This window comes from Acipenser ruthenus, chromosome 24 (genome assembly GCF_902713425.1).
Source record: "Acipenser ruthenus chromosome 24, fAciRut3.2 maternal haplotype, whole genome shotgun sequence".
NCBI classification, from domain to species: domain Eukaryota; kingdom Metazoa; phylum Chordata; class Actinopteri; order Acipenseriformes; family Acipenseridae; genus Acipenser; species Acipenser ruthenus.
This window is the reverse complement of record NC_081212.1, coordinates 17,079,701-17,103,533: the sequence shown is the minus strand read 5'-3', so window position 1 is coordinate 17,103,533 and position 23,833 is coordinate 17,079,701. Positions and strand designations below refer to the sequence as shown.

At 36.2% G+C, this 23,833-nt stretch overlaps 1 protein-coding gene across 3 annotated transcripts in view; it reads left to right on the top strand.

The window, feature by feature from the left end:
* LOC117964194 (leucine-rich repeat and immunoglobulin-like domain-containing nogo receptor-interacting protein 1) overlaps positions 1-23,833 on the top strand; it is a 533,294-nt gene that overhangs the window by 352,794 nt on the left and 156,667 nt on the right. For all 3 annotated transcript variants that reach the window (XM_058998459.1, XM_058998460.1, XM_058998461.1), the window contains exon 4: positions 15,648-15,729. The gene's annotated coding sequence lies outside the window, so the exon portion shown is untranslated. The remainder of the gene's footprint in view (positions 1-15,647; positions 15,730-23,833) is intronic.

The following is a 23,833-nucleotide window of genomic DNA, read 5'->3' as shown; positions in this document are numbered from 1 at the left end:
GGTTAAAATCAAGTCAATTATTCTACTTAAACTTTTCCTCATCATGTCTACTCCAATGTTGGCTTGTGTGATAGTTGATTACATTTGAGGCAAAGGCTAATTCGGCAGAATTTAATTCCAACACTGAACTCATTACTTTCAGAGGATATATATAGATATATATCAAACTGTGTGATTGTTTTCTTTCCTTCCTCCAAAATTAGGTCCTGCTGATGTACCTCAAAATTATATTTAACTTTATTGTATAGCTCTAAATAGTCAATTAGTCTCTAAATTAGTGCTATTGGAACATTATGTATGTGGATATACAGTAAATAATCAGTTTGAACAAAATGGTTTATATTCTATGTGGGTGTTTCAGATGAAAAGGGGACAATGCAATAACTTTGATAGTTTGTTTGTTTTCAAGCTCATGTTAAGTTAAATTACTGTTGCTTAGAATTTTTGTATTTAGCCTAGCTAAGCTCAAACCTGGGCTTGCTTCAGTTTGTCACAACTTGAAGTCTGCGTTAGGACTCAAACCAATCGCTGGCAATGATAGTTAGGTCTTCATCTGTTTTAGGTTGGGAAAAACGATCAATAACTTTACTCCCAGTTCCTGGTTCACATTCCTTTGTTTTTTTACTTTTTTATTTTTGTAAAGCTATTTTCATGTTCTACATCTAGAATATCTACTATCTTCACTTACAGTACAACAGACACTTTTGTCTGTGTAAGTGGTATTTCAAACTCAAACTCTGATAAACTCAAGACAACATTCCCACAATATGAGAGACAAACATTTAAAACATAACTGAAAAGCGCAAAAAACAAATACAAGTATCAATTAGGAAGAAATGTTTTAAGTGTAAAAAATGTCTAACTGTTTCGATAACGAGATTCAATTGATTGTTAATTTGGTAATTGGATTTTGTTTTTTGCACTTTTTTATGTAGAATTTCTTACAGAAAACATATAGTGTGCAGAAAGTTACTGTAAAACCACAATTGTTTGTGACTATTTATCATTTGATTTTTGGAAACGTGTTGGGCACTGATATCAAATACAATTTACAATTGCAATCCAGGCATGTTGGCATTGTTTTTTATTGATCAGAAGTTCTTCTGGCTGCTGTGTCCTGGGTCAAAAGGAACCCCACTCCTCATCCTGTCCTGATCCAAGTGATTCAGGTCTCAGGCCTGACAGCAGCTGTCAAGCTGACACACAAAGCAAAGTAAAGCCAGGGCAGAATGTGGCCTATCCAACATCAAGGGGAAGGTGTGTGCTCAAATTGGGCACTTTGAACGTGACACATACCAGTATACATTTTAACGTAATAATGATTTTATAGTTAGCCTCGTGTAAAAGGTCATGTATAAAATGTCTGTTTTGTCATGTTTGCATCAGAAAACTGTTGCAGTATGACAAAATATTATGCATATCTTGGGATGCACATGAATGAAATAATGTGCTTTATGAATTGGCTTTTTTCTGCTGTCAATAGATGTTACATTTTGGTATATTATTTAATTATTTTTCAATTCCACTTTTCAGCCCTTTGCAGTACATGTATTCCTATGTAAAACATGCAAATATAACGTTATTTCATTTAACAAAGCCACAAAACTAGTACCAATGATTAGGTCTTAGTGCTGTAAAGTTTCTGAAGTAATGTACAACTACTAGTACAACAAGACGCCAACATTTCAGGAATGAAATTGTCTTATGGGTCTGATTCACCAAATATTTTGGTCACAAATATTTATGGACTTACAGTAATTGGGAATCAATGGAGAGCTTCAAAGTTAACTAATGAGAAATTTCTGCTGCCAATATCAATACTACCCCATGAGTGCAGATAATGCGCTCTCCTAAGTTCCAAGTACATTTAACAATGCTATTAAAAGCTGTAATTGCCTTATTAAATCACATTTAAAAAGGAATGATCTCAAACCACTACAAACTGAGTGGAATATGTCAAGAAAATGAAGTGATATGAAGATGCAGTATCTGCTTACCACAAAGAAGCGCAGCTTAATTTGTGGAAGTGAAAACGAGGACCTTTTTAGGGCATATGTGTTTTCTCAATTAAACTTTTTTTTAAAGAGGTGAAATGCCTGTTAATTTTACAAAACTAGAACCAGACCACTAAGCAATATAATCCAACTTCTCTTAAGCACTCTGAAGATGTTTGTTTATCATGAATTTTAAAAAACAGGAGTTTATTCAAGACTGGAGGCCTGGAGGCCCGTTATGACTGAAATAATATAAACATCTTTTTTAGCCATCCTTATTGATATTTAGAACTTTTGTTGGTGTTTCAATTATGAGAAATAGTAACATTGCCATAACAATTTCTTCAGAAAGTAAATACAAATCTTTGTTCAGGGCATCCCCTAAAAATGAACCTAAAGCTTTATCATGTTTCCCCGTCTTTTTTTCAAGTACACATTTATCAGCGAAAAGGTGTACTACCCTATGTGTAACATGCTGGACTGGACAATGCACATTTCTTGTATACTACCCTAGCAAAAAAAGACAATATACTAGACAGAATACTACAACCCAGGTATACTGTGCACCTTATATATAACCTGACGCTCATATATAAGATGCAGATATTCTGCTGACATTTCAGAAAGGGTTCACATTGTACTCTATAATATATAAAACTATGGATACTGTCTAAATATGTCTAGTGCCTATGACAGGTGCTGTGACCCTGTCCCTTGCTTGGAATGAAAATACAATTTCATTAATGGAAGGGAGAAACCGGAGCCGACTCCCGGGCATATTGAAGACAGCCGAGCGCTCTCTGGTGGAACCCAGGTGGAGAAGCAACGTAAAAATGCAAGGAATGCAGAGTGTGATTCTAGAATTCCCTGGAATGTCCCACCTGTACAGAAGACTAAAGAGTGTATTCATTACCAGGTCAGCACGGAGAAGCTGAGCAACACTGTGAATCGACACTGCTTTACTGTGTGCAGCCGAGCATCAGTGATGGCCATTCATTATTGCGTAAAGATAGAGAGATCTTACCGGGTTGTCAAGCCAAGATACTGTATATGTAAAGGCTTGAGTTAGTAATAGTTTTCCTCCTGCAAGACTCATTAGAGGCAACCAGTTAAAGGCAACCTTTTATTTCGTTTTTTGGTTTTGAAAGTGTTTGTGTTTTTTGAGTTCTGTAACTTGTGAGAAGATATACCATGCTTGGCGATACCAGGCCAAGTGGTGGCCTGTTATAACTGCAGGTGATTGTGACTGAAGAATTTCAAAGAAATGTAAATAAACCTGGCCAGCTGAGCAGTGTTACAGAAAAAAACAAACAGGTCGCTTCATCAAGAGAAAAAAGTAAATCGTAGAAAATTAATATAAGACCATTTTAGTATTTCTAAGGATGATATTTTAGATATCATTTTTTTTAATCTAGGGGAAGCACTATATGGTTAAAATAACGATTTAAAAGTTGAAGTACCTACTCTGCCTTTAGATTTTCAAATGCTACTTTGTAATTCGATTCTGCCTAAAGTTACTATTGAAAAATGACATTTGGGAGGGGGTGAGTTGGTTTGAGCTGCAGTGGCACTGTAGCATCTTTAATTACAGATAACCGCCGTGATCATTAAATTAAACTCCTCATTACTCTATCTGTTGCAAACAAAATTGAATTACCCTTTAAGAGTACCAGTGCGTGAGCAGGTTTATATTTATCAAAGGCGGATGGTAGCTCAGGCAAAAAATTATTATAATACGAAAGAACAGATGTAAAATGTGATTACGAAAAAAAATTGAATTATAAATGTGACGACTATTTAATTCAGGTAGTAAACCAAAAAAAATGTGGTTCTACTTTTAAATGCATTGGTTGTAAACAACTGAAAATATTTTAAACTGAAAATGAAACACTGTTGTGCTCATTTTAAGGATGCAGTGACAGCACTGTGGAGCTTAAAATTATAGCAAGACAACCAATAAGGAATGCAATGTCAATGTTTCTTTATAAAGATATAGTGTGTGCAGGCCATTTGTTAAGTATATTACATCATTGGAATGAAAAAAATGTTTCTGTGTTTATTTGCTTCACAGCCATATAGTTTGTGGTCAATAAAGACAATAAGAATAATTGTTGTTTTTGTTTTTATTGTAAGACCTCGTTTTTGGACAGTAGTTCAATGTAAAATTACAGTTAAAATGTAAGGCTGGTCCTGGTTTCTGTGCTGCACTTAGAGTAATGGTTAGGGTTAACTACATCAACTCCTTTTCAGATTTCAATCATTCCTCCCTTATTGTCTTTGTAACAGACTATATAGATTCAGTTGTTTCAGTCTATCATAGTTCCATCCTGAAGCAGACCTGATTCTGTGGTTGAACTTCCTACTGGTCAATAAAGCAGTCGACAGAAAATAGGACACCTCCAGGCTACAAGAAATGGTCTTGATGTTGTGTGCTGTCATTCAGTTGAGACAATATCAAGATCATGTTCACTTGGAAGTTATTAAAGAGCCTGTAGCGCTATCTTTAAAAGAATGGGGTGTGAACACAAGAAACTCTGGTTAACTTTAATATAGGGTACATAACAATTACAGGTACCCAACTAAAACATTAATTATGAGGTGGACATGCAATCATTTATTAATTAAATATTGATAGCCATTATTTTGCCAACCTCAGTCTCCCTGGTTAACTACTTGGTGTCTCAAGTAGCCAGTTACCCAAAAACAAGTGCTCTTCCGTTTGTATTTGTTTTGTGATAAGAAATGGCTGAATATTTTGTTCTCAATGCATACATGTATAATAATATGCACATGCATGTTTTCAGTTGTATTTATGAAAAGTCTAAACTTGTATGTTGATTTTGAAGATGCTGATTATTGTTGATTATAACTTGTCCAATGATTATGAAATTGGGTATTGATTGCACCTCTATTAGCATAAAGAGGATGTTCTCTCCAGGGCAGACATGAGACATGTTTTATATACAGCAGCTGCATACTGTTGTAAGGATACATGAAGGTTTTGGTTCATTTTTTTAAATTTTTGTTTTTACATGTTTTATTTATATACTCATTGTGGATAATCAGATATTCTAAACACAGCGCTATAGGATTAAAAAGGGCTGTTGCTTAATTTTGCTCCCCTGTGCTAATGTGACCTTCAGTACTGGAACTTAGTATATACCAGGAAGTAGCAATATATATACGGTATCTTTATCTTTTTCCTAGTGTTTTCAGTTTCAGATTTTTACAAATGGAAGCTGCAATTCAATAGATTAACATACGTGAAAAGGGGACCACCCATAAAGCTGCGCAAGAAAAACATTTTAAAACCAGGTGGTTAGCACTGCTTTAACAAACAACCCCCTTACATCTTTTGCTATAACCTACAATATTGTAGTCAATAATGTTTCATTAGGAGGTCTGGCCCATTACAGAGAACAAACCTTCAGTATTACTAAAGGGAAACATGTAATATATTACTGAATATCTTATGATTGAATATTTACAATTATAGTTGAAGCTGTTATTGTTGCATCATTTGAAATAAAAATGCTGCCTACTTTGGGTTGTCTACTGTAGGAGCTTGTGTTTACCTATATAAATAACCAACTTGTAGCTCTTTTTTCTGCAGCCAGATGGACAATTCTAAAATGGAGAGGCCTTCACTTGTAGATTGTTTTTAATTTGAGATAATTACACAAGCATACGCATGAAAACATATCCCAAGAAACAACATGTCCTTGATGTTTCCTTGAGTAGAACGGGTGTCTACAGGTTTCAGAAACATTTTGGGCAATTAGGAGATCATGTTTGAGCTTGTGAATCATTAACCATGTGACTATGTAAGATGACAAATGATAAAATCAATATTGACTTGTAAGCAGAGCCATCATGTCTATATGACATTATCACAGCTGTATCACTTCACTATTAATGGTTTCTTCTGAACTGCATGTATCCTGACAATATGTAAGAAACGTTTCCCCCTGAATGCTCGGCTTTATACAGATGTCCTCACAAGTCATTTAATGAAGGGTGACATCGACCACTTGTACAGTTGTTGTAACTGCACTCTGATTAGGGCTGAACCATGTCTGAAATCTTGGCGCCAATGAGTGGGTGTTAATGTGGTTCAGTAGGTGAAGAGTGGTGGTGCGTTCAGTGATCAGTAGATAAAAGAGCAACAGGAGGACAGCTGGACAGGCCTAATGTATTATAACAGGTGTTGAAAGTTGGTTTCTAAAGGACCCCAAGGATTCAGCAATAACATTATGGCCTGTTCCATACCCTTGTCATTCCTTATGTAAAAAAGAGCAGTCTTACCTTTGGCTGCCCATCAGTTTGTCTCCACACAATTTTTAACTGTTTCCTCCAGTCCTGGTCTCTGTGCAGTACTGGCTAGGGTATTTTCCACACCTTTTAATATTTTCAAATCTTAAATAAAGTCTCCCCTAACCATTCCTTTTTTCTAGGTTTAGTAGATTCAGGTTCCTCATTCTTTTTAGCCCTGGGATTATTCTGACTGCTCTTAGCTGGACGTTGTATGTATGTATGTCTTACTATCATTGGCATTTCAAAGTCTGGTATTATGCAATGGAAGGGAAAGATCACAAACCGTGATTGGTTAAAATGCATCACACGACCCTGCTGGAAATGTAGCATTACTGCATGACCTTCACAATTTACCACTTCAAACTATGTGTACTATGTTTGCATCCATTGTTTATACACCACTGTGATATGTGCACCCACTTATTTTGAATTAAAACAGTAGTAGAATGTGTCAGGGCCCTGCCCTGCTTGTAAATAGTGCATTGTTTGTTTTGGTGGTGGTTGGCAGGGATGGGGTTAATTTCCTATCCTTAAAACATGTGAGAATGTGGATGGAGTCATGTTGTTGAAGCAGAATCAAGGTCCAGCTTCACAGTTCTGAGACCAATCAGCTACTAGAAACCAGATAAGTTTTCAATTTCTACTTGCTCTTCGTTGTCATAAAAAATGCTAAGTGACAGAAGCACTTGGCTCGATCCTGTTTTTTATATGTTGTCTATTCTGTTTATTTTTTCTTCGGTATTACTGTCTGTGTCAGTGTTCATTTTGTATGTGTCTGTCTACCAATCTGTTGTCATTGTTTATGTTTCTATTGTTATGCTTATTAAAATATTGGGTATCTATGAAAATAGGGAATGTGAGAACAGATAACTGGCCATAACAGCTGGGATGGAAGACATTCTATGTATGTTTAGATAGATTTGTTGTAATTATTAGCTTAATGTATAGAGAAAAGCTAAAGGCATTTACTAAATAGCTAATAGTGACCTACCACATTCCTGGAATGTACGAGGCATCAATTCACCTATTAAAAGAACTAGGATCATAAATACCATAAATAAATTAAAAGCCAATATTTGTTTATTGCAAGAAACTCACTAACATAGGCAGAACATCAGAAACTTAAGAACAAATGGATCCCTCATGTCTTCACTGCATCCTTTAACAGCAAATGCAGGAGCGTAGCAATTCTTTTAAATAAAACTTCTTTCATCCAGAGTTGATCAAGGTGGTTGATTTATTATAATTCTGAATATATTACAATAGTTAACCTGTAAGGTCCAAACGAAGACTGTTCTCAGTTTTTTCACTCTGTCTTTCTCTGAATTAGGCTATAACAATTATAGGAGGAGACTTTAACACCACACTTATTTGGATAGATCAAGCACACCAAAAGTTATAAAAATTCCATTGGCTGCAGAAGTGATAAACAAATATATGAAAGAACAAGGTTTCAGTGACGTCTGGCGCCTTCATAACCCTTCCAATAGAGAATATACTTACTTATCAGCTGTATACAGAACTTTCTCTCGCATTGATTTTTAAACCTAAACACCACAATTCACCCTATTATGATCTCGGACCACGCCCCAATTAGTTTTCAATTAGTAATTGAGGAATTTAATTTTTTCTTCCATAAGAAGTGGAAAATGTTTCTGGAATTTAATGACACGTCGGAATGTTCACCCTGCATTCTCGGGAGACTGCTAAAGCAGTTCTTAGAGGTAAAATAATATCGTATACATCTTATGTAAGAAAGAAAAAGAAGCAAAAAGATGTGGAACTGGAAAAGCAGGTTAAAGAACTTGAACTTCTTTTTGCTACCACTGCAACTAATGAAAACTACAATAATCTTCTGAAAGCTAAATATGAACTGAATAATAGAATATCTGAGAACACAATTCTTGATAACAAAGTTAAGACAAACCCATTTTGAAAAGTCTGGTCGTATGCTCACTTGGAAAAAGTGTCTATAACCGTTATTAAAGATAAAAACGGTCAAATTACTTCCAACCCTCAAAAAATCAATAATACTTTTAGATCTTTCTACTCGAATCTTTATAAACCAGAAAATGTGAGCAACTCTGAAGAGATAAAAACCTTTTTAAATAGTATTGATCTCCCTACTTTTAGATATTTTAGACTCCCCATTCTCATTGGATGAACTTCATAAAGCAATATTTAGCATGCAAAATGGGAAATCTTCAGGGTTAGATGGATTTCCCATATAATGTTAAGCACTTCTGGACTTTTTTTATCACCTGTTTTTTTTTTAAAATGTTTAATGATATATTTACATTTCAAATTCCACAACACATTAATACTGCGCTTATCTCACTAATATTAAAAAAAAGGATAAAGATCAATCATTATGCTCAAATTATTGTCCTATTTCATTATTGAATGTTGACTTAAAAATAATTTGCAAAATTTTAGCTTCAAGACTAGAATCAGTAACACAACAATTAATCCATCCTGACCAGACTGGATTCATTAAAGGAAGACATTCCTCTGATAAGACCAGACGTCTGTTTAATCTAATTCATTTAGCAAAAAAAGTGAAAACACCTACTGTTGTAGCCTAACTGGATGCAGAGAAGGCATTTGACAGAGTCGGCTGGCCCTTCTTATTCTTAGTTTTAAATCACCTATGTTTTTTAAATCTGTCAACAATGCACTGACAAAGTTGCTGACAATCATATGCATGCCTTTTGGTTTTGTAAACCTGTTAAACAGTTTTGGCATATCATTGTCAGTACACTGTCACAGATTATGGGCTATAGCATCCCAGTTTCTCCTGCCACCTGTTTATTGGGAATCTCTCTGACTTAAATCCCTCTGTTTATGAGTCAAAATGTCTGCTTCTTTCTCTTGCAAGCTTACAAAATTGGAAAAATAAAATAAATATATCATTTAAACATTGGTTAAATGTAATGACTGAATATGCTTCATTGGAAAGATTGGCAATGAGATCTCAACAAACCATTTCAGAATTTGATAAAACATGGAGTGCCTTCTTTACATTTTTGGATTCGGGGTGAATTGATGCCTCATGCAATGTAGGTATATATAATTTATTTATTTACTTATTTATTTATTTTTGTTTATTTCTTTCTTTTTGGGTTTCTTTGATTCTCTTTTCTCTTTTTTCTATTTGATGGTTAATTGCATGGATTATATTGCTGGGAAGGCACCGCCTGATTTAGTTGTACTATCCCTGTGTTATTGTATTGCCCTTTCTCTTTTCTTCCCTGTGAGTGGGTGGGGGCGGGAGAGGGGGTGTTTTGTGTGTTTGGTAAATTAATTAATCTTTAAATAAAATAAAATAAATAAATAAATAAATAAATAAATAAATAAATAGAAATCAGACAAGCTTAGACGGTATTCTAAGTACCATGAATGGCGGCAAACTTGTAAGTATGGACAAAATGTGATGCTGAATGTGGTGGTTTTTATGTAGCTGATGATTTCCAATCATGTCCCCACTTTTATCCTACTTTTTTATTCTTGAATTACCTTTTATCTGGTCATTCCTTAACGATGAAAAAAACACAATTAGTTGTTCATACAGAAACATTCCATTATAAAACCGCTATGACATACACATGTACATACCTATAGTACTTTCTGATTTTGTGTATTGCATGGACCGCTACTGTTTTATCTCAAGTCCTTTAATAGAGGTTGGCATTTACTACTTTTACTGTCATTGTAGCAGCACTTTGATTAATCCTGAACCCTGTCAGCAACAGGGACCCAGTGTGTGGGTGTTAGGTGTTTACAAGATTAAGAGTGGCAGTGTGTTCATTGATCATTAGAGATATATCCCAGGAGGGCAACAGGGCGATGGCTGGACAAGACTAGTGGATCATGACAGGGACTTTGGTAGATGAGAGCCATAGCCTTTTATTATTATCATCAAAACTATCATATTAGGCAGCTTATGTTTATCTCTACAGGCACATCACTCATGTAACTGGCATTGTAAGGTTTTGTTAGTGTCTCCCACGCTCTGACCTGTCTGCATTATATTTCCAAATGTAAATCCTGCATTTTGTGAATCCTGAATCCCACATTTTGTGACCAGCATGAAACAAATATACATTAATGTTCCATGTTCTTGTGGTTAAGCCACAGGTAATGTCTGTACTGTAGATAAGAAAGAGCAGGGGTCCTAGCACTGATCCCTGTGACAAATTACTTCCCTTAGAATGGATTGGCTGCTTCCTATGTTTTAACCAGTTGAGTATTTAGGTACATATTCTGCCTTGGGTTCCAAACAAATAGAGTCTCAAGCTGGGCACCAATGTGGGAAATATAACTGTACATACCCCTTTGTGGATAGAGTACCTCATATCACTTACACTTAACCTGGGGGTCCCCAAGATCTTTGTTAACAGTGAAAGTGTGCCCCCTGTTGGCTATGCGCTATGTTCATTGCCTGTGGATGTTAGACAATTGAGATACCCCCCCATAAAATATGGGGAGTTCTGCATTTACAGATAAGGTATTTGTGCAAGACAGTTATAGATCCAGTACATCTATGTGGGTTTATGCTTTGGAAGGCCTGATAAACAATAAGCAAAAATATCTAAATATTTATTACTGTGGCTGCAAATAGTACAGTGCTGGAAGGAATGGAAAAAAAAACACATGATTTTCTTTGTTGATTTTCTACATGCACATTGAAGAAATCTCAGCCATGTGTTTATTTGGTTATGCAGTTCAAAATGCAACATATATGAAATACATTTTCATGCTGAAATTGTGTGCCATCCCGTTTAGGTATACCCATCTGTTTGTCACTCTACAGATAGTATAAATCTCAGTGATGACTGTCTATCTATATGAACACTATAGTCAAAGTAATTGTAGTTAACAAAACCATTCTTAATTGTTTTGCACTTCCATTACCTTTATTGTGTACAGTTTTTAAAGAAATACATGTGTTTAATAAAATGCATATCTATGAATATAGGGCTGTTCCAAATTACAAGAATTAACAATTTTGTCGGTTTGTGGATCTATAACATATGCTGACACTTCCTTTCCTTAATTACGTAACCTGTCCAAGGACCTGAAGGGAGCCCGCAGACCGCGCTACATAACTAGGGGTGTGCCAAGTAACAGGTACAAATAAGTATTCATAACAAAGTATGACAATTTTTCCAATTATGAGTAATTGTACTATTACTCTTTATTCAGAGGAAAAGATGTTAAAAAAATGCATCAAATCAGCTCTTTGTCAGGACTGGTTTAAAATGTAAGTGTAATCAGCAATTGAATAATGTTGTTTTTTTCTGAGTTTTGTCGTTTAATAAATCAGTGCATCCTTTATTCACAAAATAATTGGTTGGAATTCAACAAATCTGTAGAAGCAAAATCCATAAAATGTAATATTATGATGGGAAAATAATTTTTTAAAAAAAATAAAATCTGTTTATAAGGTTAGAAATATGTTCTTTTTTTATTTATTTTCTTTTAGTACAGACTTTGTAATATGTAAAGCAATAGCTTATGAGCACCAATCTGACCCTTTAATAAACTTGGAAGTGTGAGAGTGTTGGCCGCAAGATTACTGACCTGGAATAGTGTATGAATGCAGCAGACTGCACACAGTACGTGTCGGCTCATGTGGTTAGGTCCCAGGAGTATGATATTCCTTAATACAAACTTTACAATGGAGCTTTCTTGTATCCTCTTCTGTTAAGATGAATAAAACTGTCAGGTTATTCCAGGTTCTGTCTTCAAGAAGTGTCATTTCTGTTGAACAGGATGACCCGAACATAGAGAAAATGGTAAGTCACAAGGTGACGGTGGATATTCAAACCATGTTGAGCAGTCTGAATAGTCAAACCCTAACTTGCAGCGGAGAGCTGCCTTCATTTCATTGTGTGTCTAGCCATCTTCATGACTACTTTTTGTCAATGTCATTGTGTTCTGTGTTATTTTGCCACTACTGCTCTCTCTCTCTCTCGCGCTCTCTCTCTCTCTGTTCAGACAGGAAGAGATGAGTATTGTATAGATAGCATTATACAGAGAGATTGATGTGGTACCTTGGGGTTATCATGGAAACCATCATCTTTATACAATGCCATAATAAAAAAAAAAATCAAAGTAATAGATTAGCTGAAGGACAGAATACTACTCCATAGAAGATTACCTAACACACCAAAAGTCACTTACTTCCAAGATTGCTGATTATGAGTATTATATATATATATATATATATATATATATATATATATATTGTGCCCTGTAGCAGGGCTGGGACCATGCACATAAGGAGGGGGCTTCTGTGGTTGTTTATTGTAAGCTATAGGGGTCAGAGCGCTGCTGCTGCGGAAGCATCGGTCCGTCTGTGCTGCTGAATGACTGGGTTCAGGAAACAAAGCGACCACCTCTAACGCCGCTCCTGTGTATACTCCGAGAAGGAAGCCGCAACGTGCCAACGATCGTGTGTATATCCGAGGCTGGAGTTGGGTGAACTGGCTGAGGGACAGGGAGTTCGTTTCAGGATAGTAGATCTCACCCAGTATAGCAGACAGGTGTGGAAGCGGGACCTCTGTTTGTTAGCAGAGCAACAAACAGAGGTCCCGCTTTTGTACGCTGGGCCGTATGTCCCCCGTGTGCTACCATTTCTTGTAGCGTCATGTGGGGTTATCTGTGTACCATGTAAATAAACCTGCATGCCTGCAGGCCGTGTCAATCCCAGCCTTCCAGTCTCTGTCTCCTGTCAATCAAGCAGCGAACAGGCATCTACGTCCTCCAGAGCATTAAATCATCCAAATCACATCTCCTATCATCACCTGTATCGAGGCCCCTATTACATGCCCAATAAACTTTTTAGAGTGTCGGCAGTGTGTGTTGTGTCTGAGATACAACTCCATTAATAATGATGTCTTGCTCATGCCACTTTCAAAGGCAATACTGATGCACAGGACCTTCTCAACATTTTCTTGCAAATTCACTTTGAGAAGAAATACCAGAAATTGGGTACTATCTGCAGAGCATCTCCAGATCTTAGTACCAACTGTAACGAAAGAATACAGGGAACAAGTCCAGGATCAGCTGATCCACAACTTTAGTATAGACCTCAAGATTTAAATGATTTGTACTTTGCGTATGGGGAAATGGCAGTGAGCATGGCAGGGACAGAAGAATAAGAGGAATGCTACATTCTTGTAGGCCTACTTATAGTTGTTATTCTTTCAGCACTGAAGAGAACAAGAAGATATTCAGTACCTGATGTTGACAAGAATAATTACCAGAAATTGGAGAAACAGTTCTGATTATCGTCCAAAACTTTGTCTCATGTGCATAGATATAAGATAATGCTGATTATTTCTTTCAGAGTGCAGATGCAAAAGTTGGGTTTCTGCCAAGCAAAGGCCTGGTGGCAGCTTGACAGGATAGATATATGAAATGAATGAAACATTTCAGTGACCTTTTGCTGAGCTACATCATGGCTCTCGATCTGGAAATGCTGTTTATTCAACTAAAGGTGTGTAATTAATGGTCAATGGGAAATGTCAAGTTAGCATATGGGTTGCAAGCTTCAGCTTGGCTTTACTTATATATTTTATTTTCTGTGAACTTTATTCGCATGAGTTATCTATCTGAACCTGTAAGCAGGGCTTGACGGCTCACTGAAATGGACTCAGCCTTGTCCCTTTGTTTAAGCCATAATTTCTGAAAAGAAATATGTGACTGCAATTTTTGTTCCTTGCTTAACACCTTTTCAGATATGCACCATAAATGGAAGAAATGGTGCTGACCTTGTTTTTTGTCGACCTTGAAGAAAATGCTGGACTTTTTAGAAAATGCTGCATTACCTTTGTATATTTTATTTCTAGGTTGAGTGGGTCTCAAAATGTCCAATCCACAGCCATGTTCTGGTTTATATAAAGTAGAAAATCTTTGAAATATCAATACGTATTCAATACATCACATAACAGCACAGCATTTTGATTTTAAAAATGGTATCAGGTACCATATTAGGTTACCCAAAGCTCTTTGGTTTAATACCGTACATTCAGGTAAAGCCTCTTGCTGCAAAGAATGTCATTAGAGAAAGCAGATGGTGGGTTAATGACAGGATGTCTCCAGGATAAATGATCTAGGAAGAGAAAGTATAATATATCTGAAATAATGATTAACCTAGTGTGACAGAGATCGAATGATTCTTCCTGACCTGCGAGGTTGCTGTAAAGGGAACAGAGTACCCTGGACTGGATGACCCGACAGTTCATTCCCAGGGTTAGGTGGAAGTTGGCCATCTGGAAAGGGGACGGAGCTACGGTACACATCATTGACCCGGACAGGAAGCAATGTGGCATCCATAGATTGGAGGAGCGGGTGCACTAGTTAAACAAGGGGTCATGGTTGAAGGTATTTAAGCGGACGTAGTGATCTGATCTGTTCCTTTGTGAATGGTTAAAAACTGGTAACTAAAAGGAGAACTGTGCTGTGATAATCACAAGTATTTGTTTTGTTTTGTCGTTATTAAATACTGTTTGTTGTTATTTAGACGGCAAACACGATCCGGAGCTGTCGCCAAAGGCCAGCACTAAACCCGGATCAACAACACTGCACTTTGTTTCACCAAGGACTGTATATTCACAACGAGCACTACAGCACGCAATGTGGACTTGTGTTTGTGTTTGTGTCTGTGTTACATGTAGGTGAATAAGAACGGGACTGTTTATTACTGGGGAACCAACAGTGGATTTAAACACAGCAATACATGCCGATGTATTGCCTGTTAACATTGTTTATTATTTACTGTTGTTATGCCATCAAGCAATTGGATTACAAACAATTAAACACTATTGCACCTGGATTATCGTTGTCTGTCTGATTATTGATCACCTGCACCTGCACACTGTTAACCACTTTGCCACACCTAGTAATGGAAATGCATGATTGCTGCAACATGTGTAGTATACAGTCATAAACAACAGATGTGCTGCACTGGTCCAGATCACAGAAACCTTCAACACTGGACAAGACCAATAGAACAATGTGCGGGGCTCTACACTGATAGTGATGTAATGTACACAGGTGGGGGTGGTGTTTACAGACCCCAATAAGGACAAATCTTGGATATCTAAGGTAACATTAGTGCTAATCGTGGTGAAAGAATGACCTTTTTACTGTGTTTTTTTTTATGAGTTTAACTGCTGAAAAAATGCTGAAAAATATTACTGAAAAATAATATTCATCTTTCCAATTTACTATAGTCTCAAGAATTTGAAAATAGTTCATGGCACATTCAAGACAATTCTAAAATGGTCAATGATGAATACAGCTTACTGATAATTGAATTTCTTTTTGCAGTGCATGATTGAAGTGGAAAAAAGATTCCTGGAAGGACCAATCAGTGCCAAGGATCTCTGCTTCCTGCCACCATCAGACTCCGGTAGGCTAATTTATTTTCCAGCAGTGCTGTTTGTTCCTGCCAAGAGTCTGCAGCCCATTTTGTATTAAGGCACAGTTTCTTATTTGAAGAAACATTCTACTGATCCTTAGCAATTTGATTGTGTTACATCTATTCAGACCTTGCCTAAGGTACCAAGGTTATATAAATAATCATTTTCAGGCACTTGTTTAGAAGGACCACTGTTTTCTGTAAAATTACTTTTTTCACTAAAAATCTCCATTTTCATATTGAATCAGATTTACAGAACAATTTATCTATTTTACATTTTTCACATTTCCAGATCAAGCTATTATTTATTGTGTAACAACAATATGCATACCTCTTCTGAGTTTGGTAGAATCTGTCTTCAATAAACTTGTAATTGCTAGGTCTCCTGATCTCAGACAGCATTGTAGTTTGTAACAAGATACTGCTTATTGTGAGCCTTTAAGGTGAGCAACACCTTGTTAGTTGTCAGTATTCTGTTGGTTGTTTGATTTTAAGAATCTTTCACAAACCAGTCAAAAATATAAGAGGTTAGAGAAAAAGCATTTTTTTAAATACTTGCTGTATAAAGTTTTACAGAGATGCTCACCAAAAATACAAATACTCCCATGTTTCTAAGCTGTTCTTTGCTGACTGACAGTGATTTCTTGAGAGATAATGATGGTTCTGACATTGAAGAAAGGGTATTAGATGAAATTCCTACAAAGCAAAGCAAATACTAGCTTAAACCTACTATTTCTTCAGAAAGTATATATGGCAATAGAACAAAGGGTTCAAATTTGATGACTAAGGCATTTAGTATTTTTTTCTAAGTTTTTCAGTTTCTGAAATGTGTAGCAAAAGTAAGTAAGAGATATAACAGTAAAATGCACAGAGGACTAGCATTTCATAAGAAAAGTCCCCAGCAGGTTAAGACATTAATGAATCTTAGGTGTATATTATACAGAACCACCGTTTACTGTAGCACCAGCATACAATCAGTCTCTGTGGATACCTCTGCACATTCTAATAAAATAAATAACTTACTGGACAGAGCAGAGCAACCCAAGTGTAAATCAATCTGAAAAAAAAACTAAACCTTTCTTTTATTTTGTGTGTCTATTCGATCAACATCTCTAAAATCAATAACTGTTAAAAAAAAAAAAAAAAACAATTAGCCTGAGCAGCTCCAAGTATTTCATGCTTCAGTTGTAATATTTCCACTGATGCCATTGTAGGTCAGCTTGTTGTTCTTGGTTACAGCTCTGTAGTTTCAATTTAAAATCTGCAGGTTCAGCAAGAACAAGCCATTTAAATGTCTTTTTTATCACAAGAGATTGATCCAGTCTGGTAGGAACACCTTTATGGTTAACATAAAGGCAGTGTATTTTAGCAAGGAGAGACGATCTTGGGGTTAAATTCCTGCCTAATCCCATGTTAGATTGTGTGATCTTTCTGACAGATACATTATTAGGAATAGGTATGTGGTGTGTGTGTAGTGGTGGGGTGGTGGGGTGGTGGGGTGGTGGGGTGGTGGGGTGGGGGGGGGGTCATTGGCACAGTGGGTATTGCAAATATCTTTCATCTTTTGAGGACTGTGTTTGAAATTGGCCTAACTTTCTTGGTCTCATTCAAACCCCCAGTGGCTGTTAGTTTCTAAACAACCATGAAACTGGGCATTACTGGCAGTTACTTGTTTACCTGAATGAAAGGGTTTAGGTTAGAATTCTGTCAAGTGAAATTATCAGTGGAGTATGCAGTGGGGAACCTTTACAGACAAAATCAAAAGAGTGGTAAAGATGACCAAGGAGATGCAATTTTCAATGTTCATGAACAACAAAAATTACTGTGCCTCAGTCCAAGCTACTAAACGGCTAAATCCAACGTATACAGTAGTTGTAACATAACCATTTTTAGATAAATATTATAAATTGATTTTCAACATACTTATTGTACTTACAGTACTGTCCAATTCTGGTAACCGCAGCACCAAAGCGATATTGTGGCCCTGAAGAGAGTCCAATGTCCCACGGCTGCCTAGTCATGTTATTGAGGGAGAATCAAGACCCAACTTGACTAAGTTCTGAGATCAATCAGCTACTAGAACCAAGTCAAGCTTAGATGGGCCGAATGGCCTCCTCTAGTTTGTGTATGTTCTTATGTAAAAATCTCTGTTATGCAGTTTCCCAGGTGTCTTTGAAAAAAGAACATGCAAATAAACTCTCCACTTTCTGTTTAGGTTTCTATGTTTAATGGCAAAGATTTTCTTCCACACACTAGCTTCTCATAACAACCTCTTTGTGATTTTTGTGAGGGTGCAATTCAAGTCCTCGCGACATCCATTAAAATATTCTATTCATCTCTTCACTTGGATAAAATTGATTTTTAATTATTTAAATGCTGAAAACAAATACAGTAATCTATTGTGTATCCGCCCTGACTGTTTATCTGCCATGATCAAGCTTAGCAACATCACCCATGTGTACAGCGCTAATGCAAAATGGCTATGAATAAACAAAAGCGAGTTGTGCTTACAACTGAAAAAAAGTTGGAAATACTTTCACTTCTGGAAAAGGGAGTTATCAGGGATAAAATAGCACAAACCAGAAAGTGACAAAGAAGACGAAGAAACAAAACCAGTCGTTTCCCACAATGAAGCTATGGAGTGCTTTCAGAGAGGATTGGACTGGCTGGAGCAGCAACCCGAAGCCGATCCGACAACTTTTGCTTGTCTGGTCTGAAAAGCGAGCCTTAACAAAACGAACCTTCAAAGAAACCAGCATTCAAGACTTTTTTGCTCCAAGACGGTAATGTGAGTACTGAGCCTTTCATTTCTATTGTAACTTAAGTTTTCTACTTTTCTGTTTTTTGTATATTGTTTGAGCAAATGAACACTACTTGCAGTTTTTTTTTTCGTAAACCTATGCATTTTGCTTCTGTGTAAATTACCCGACACTAATCTAAGTGTATGCAGCACTAATACCTTGCATCTTTCTAAACAAGCGGTTTAGGGGAGCTCCCTAATAAAAGCTGAATCTTAAAACGATAATTGTGTGAATATAGTAATTTTTACAGCTGTGTATAATGGTATTTATTAATTTATCTGACTTTTTACATATCCGCCCTTACTCTGGTCCCCCCACAGTCAGATACACGACGGACTACTGTATAAGAAATCAAAATTGGTTGCTTTTTCAATAAATTTCGTTGGGTGTCTTTTTTCAACATAATTTTGGACATTACCTTGGAATACAACTGGATGGAGACTGAATACTTTCAGCAATTTTATTTCAGCATATTATAATAGCACAAGCACTGTTCTATCTTCTCTAACAAAGTCAGGAGACTTTGAATAAACTTTATTAACAAGTTACTGAACAAACAGCACGATCAGCATTAACACATGTAGGCTACTGAATATTTTTAATTACTAAAACTTTCTTAAATGTTGCGACCAAACGGTAACTTAAATACTGAAACCTACACAAATACACGAACCTGCACTCAAATCTTAATTAAAAAATAAATAGTTACCAGTACGCTTATTCTTTTACATGTTTTACATTTAAGTACAGTGCATTCCGTTTATAAGAATCACATCTGTCCCATAAGCGGTTGATTCTTAAAAGCAGACCGATATGATTGCAATTAGCAAAGCGTGCCTCCGTGCATCAGCAGTGTAAATACAGTATACAAATGTCAATGGTGCTCAATCACTGAGGCCAATACATCAACTTGTTATATGATCACAATTATGTTTACTCAAGGCTGCAGAATCCGATTTTACTACAGTATACTTGAGAAGTGATCACCTTGTGAGGTCTAGTTTAACTGCCGTGCGGTGTTACGTGAATGGCCTTTGAATTAAAATGGCATTACAGTACTTTACTGTCAGAACTACCACTGAATTTAAGCATCTGTGGCTTACTTTTTTTCAGTTGTGATGCAAATCTCAGTTTTTTACAAAGCGGAGATGCATAAGTGGATTGCTTGATTCTTATTTTAGCATGGTTAGTATAGGAACGATTTTGTCCCAGTGGTTTTGATCACTATATGCGGTTGATTCTTATATCAATAATTCTTATAAACGGAGTGCACTGTATTAAGTTATTATTTAGGCTATTGGAAATACCCATGATGTGACATCGTCCACTGCTGGTAATTTAAAGCACAAGAGCCTGAGATTAACAATCTCAAAAACTGTAATATTGTAAAGGCCTCAGAATGAATCATTTCAACTGGAACAATGAAGCCTGGAGGCTACTAGACCCCTCAATAAAGATAAAAAAAGAAAACCACAGCACTCAAGTAATATTGAAGAAAATGTTTGCATTCATTAATAAATAAAACTAGTGCTGCTTAAAATAATAAAAAATAAATAAATAAACAAACAGAAAAACTTTAAATGTTATTTTTTAATGCAGCCATTTTCAAATGCCAATCCCTCATAAGAGGGCTTTACCGTCTGGTAAGGCCCTACTTGTTTTTTGTTAAATGGCCTCACCTACGGCTCAGGACATTTAATTGGACCAGACAGTAAAGCCCTCTTCTTCAGGTTCTATTGCATAATTCTACACCACCAAAATCTCTCCAACCAATCAGATCGCTCTAGTCCTGTTGATTATATCACAGTACACTATAGTTTTTCATTTCTCTATTATATGAAATGGAACTAAATTAAGTTGCAAAAACAACATGTCTAATGTCTAAATGTAGCGTTTTAAGGTATTATTCTATAAAGTTATGGTGTATAATAACAATGATTAATTAAGTGCACAAGGTAAACATTTGAAATTATTAAATAAGTGACTCAGCAGGCCTCATCATCAATTGAAAATTCAGAATATTAACCTCCATGTAAACTAACTAATTATTACTTGTACTTAAAGGAATAACAGCAAGAAGTTGACAATACCCACTGATAATTAACAGCAGATGTTGAGATGTACAGACTGACTGTACTGAATTTAAATAACATAACATCAGGTGTTTATTGAATGCAATTGCATTTTGTTCCACCTTTACTTGGTTCCTTGCTGGTACATTTATTCAGTGCATTTACTAGAATCCCACTTGTATGACATAGTACTTTTGAATGGTCATTTTACCACTGTGGTTTACCATACTCTTCTGTCATGTATGTTTTATTTATGGTTAAATACACTGTTAACATAAGAACATTTGGCCCATGGATATTTGTCCAGTTCATAGTCATTGATTGATCCCACAGCTCATTCTAGTTAGCTCTTAGAGGATCCCAATAACGTGGCTAGGTATTCCACACTCTGTTTTTGATGTTTTTATAACCACTTTATTTATTAGGAATCTTTTCATGTCTAATTCCTCTTCTGGTATTTTTGTGTACTGGGGAGTTTTGAAAAGATGATGAGCCACTGAAGTGAGGATACCCTTTCACACACAAATGCCGCTACTGAGCCGTCTCAGAGAAATTCTTTAAAATACCCTTTCACACAGCCAAAGGGATCATGTGAGTACAACTTTCAAACCTGTCAGTCAACAGATTTCATGGCAATGGTGATTCGCCCATAAATTACAGCACCACGCACCGTCCCTTCTACTTGTGAATTCACCTCCTTGTCAATCCCTTAACTTCTTACAGACTCCAATTACTAAATTGTTCTTGATTAGCCATTGTATTTGCAAAAATGAAAGTGTGTAACACTGATGATAAAAAGACCCAGCACATCTGGTATACAGTCACGTGGGATGTTGACTTTCAATCCACGACCACTATACTGCTTCAGTGCCGGCATAACATTTCACATAGGCAGTTCAGACAGTTCAGTGCTGTCATATTTTATGACGTCTCTGAACCACCTCGCGAGGTGGTTCAGAGACACCATAAAATATGACAGCTCTGTGACGGTATAGGCAATTAACAAAGACCAAAATGCTGCATCAGAGCCGGTTCTGAGGTGTCATAACTCGTCTGTGTGAAACAGGTTTATTTTTTATTTAGCATTTTTGGGCCAAAGAAAGAAATGTTCTGAATTTGTATTGCATATTCCCTCAAGTCACTGTAATAAAAGACAAATATACAGCTGTATCAGTTTCATCTAAAATATATTTCACTTTGATAAGATAATAATATAAATATACATCTATCTGCCAGCATCATCGAGTAAAGTATACATGGTTGATTTGTTGTTGCTGTTAACTATTTTTTTAACTCTGTAGAGACATTAATATATAAAGTGCCTTATGGTCATATCTATCTATCTATCTATCTATATATATATATATATATATATATATATATAGTGAAAAAACTGCAGCACTCACGTTCGTTGCCCCTTTAAAAACATTGACCCAGGACACCAGAAATGGATTTTTAAAGCGCAGTTGCACTATTTTTAATGAACACACAAAAACAAAATAAACAAAACAAACACCTAGCTCTTTATGAGCACTAACTAAACATAACAGGAACCTAAACTAAAAAAAGCAGGACAGCTAAGCTGTTTACCTGTAGCAAAATAAACAAAACAACACACACTGTTTTCACGCAGATCACACCAAAAGGCTTTACACTACCTTTTCCTTTGTTTTACAGCTGTGTACACACACCAGCACAGTCGGGCTTCTACACACATGAGCAGACTAACTGCTCTCCTTAGATACCCTGCACCTGGCTCTAATTTACAATCATAGCCAGGTGCAGGTGATAATTAACAATAAAACAATTAACAAAACAATTAAATCCCAAATGTGCCTACGCACATGTTTTTCTGCAGGGAGGATTTAACCCCCTCCCTGCTGTCTTACAATATATATAATGCAATTATTCTTCAGTACCTTCAGCTTAACCAATTTAAAAAAGCTGAATATAGTATGTATGCTCAAGATCACAACACTGCTGCTTATGATTTTGTGAGTATTGGTGTAACAGTACACTAAGGTCACGATGGAAGATTCTTGTAAGAGGTGAATCCTCTAACTGGGGTAATGCACTCAATGGAGTGCCGCAGGGCTCCATGATTGGACCATTGATGTGTCTTATCTACATCAACTACTTAGAGCAGGGGATAATTAGCAAACTTGTCAAAACTGCAGAAAACACAGGAAATTGAAAAGATTCAAACTATATACAGTAGTGGGCAAAAACATGACACATGAAAAGTAATGTCAACAAATGTAAAGTGTTACATGCCATTTACAAAAATTAAGGATCCAAATACCAAAAGGGGGGATAGAACTAGAACAGGCAACCCAGAAGTAAGACCTTGGTGTTGTAATAGATGCATCACTGTCAGCAACCACAGTGTGGGGAAGCAATCAAAAAGGCAAACAGAATGCTTGGGTATATAGCCAAAACAGTGCAAATCCAAGGAGGTAATGATGAGGTTGTATAATGTACTGGTGAAACCACGCTTGGAATGCTGTGTCCAATTGTGGTCAGCTCACACCAAAGGGACATTGTGGCCCAGACTAATCCCAGTGCTACCTAGTGATGTTGTTAAGGCAGAATCACTTGGTTCCTTTAAAACCCAACTTGAAAAAAATTCTGAGATTAATCAGCTACTAGGAACCAGACCAGTTTAGATGGGCCTAATGGCCTCCTCTCATTCATACATTTTCTTCTGTTGTTATGTTCTATAATGTGGCACAATGCTGTGGCCCTCATGGGGTGTATGATGTGAAAAGAGATCAAATGAAAATTAAACATGGATTATTGTGTTAAAATGCAAATCTTAAATGAGATAATATAATGCTCTTTGAATAATGAATACATGTGATTTATATAATATTGATATAAATCACATTTGTTGTTTTATTTATCATTCAAGGACCATTTGATGCACAACAGGTAGCTATGTAGTGTCTTTGTACTCATGATAGTCCCTTCTATTATGATGCATTACACAATGTAAAGGGGGTATCACAATCCATCAATGTACAATTAATCAACTGGTGTACAATTATAAAATGGACACAAATCTAATTACAAATCAAATAGTGTTACAGCTTTAATGAAAACTACAGAGATTCAGAAACTGTACTAAAGTATTACCATGTGGTTTCTTACAATACAATACGTACCTTGAATAGAGATGTTGAGGTAGGAAAATTAAATAGCTGAGCTTATGAACAGGTCAGT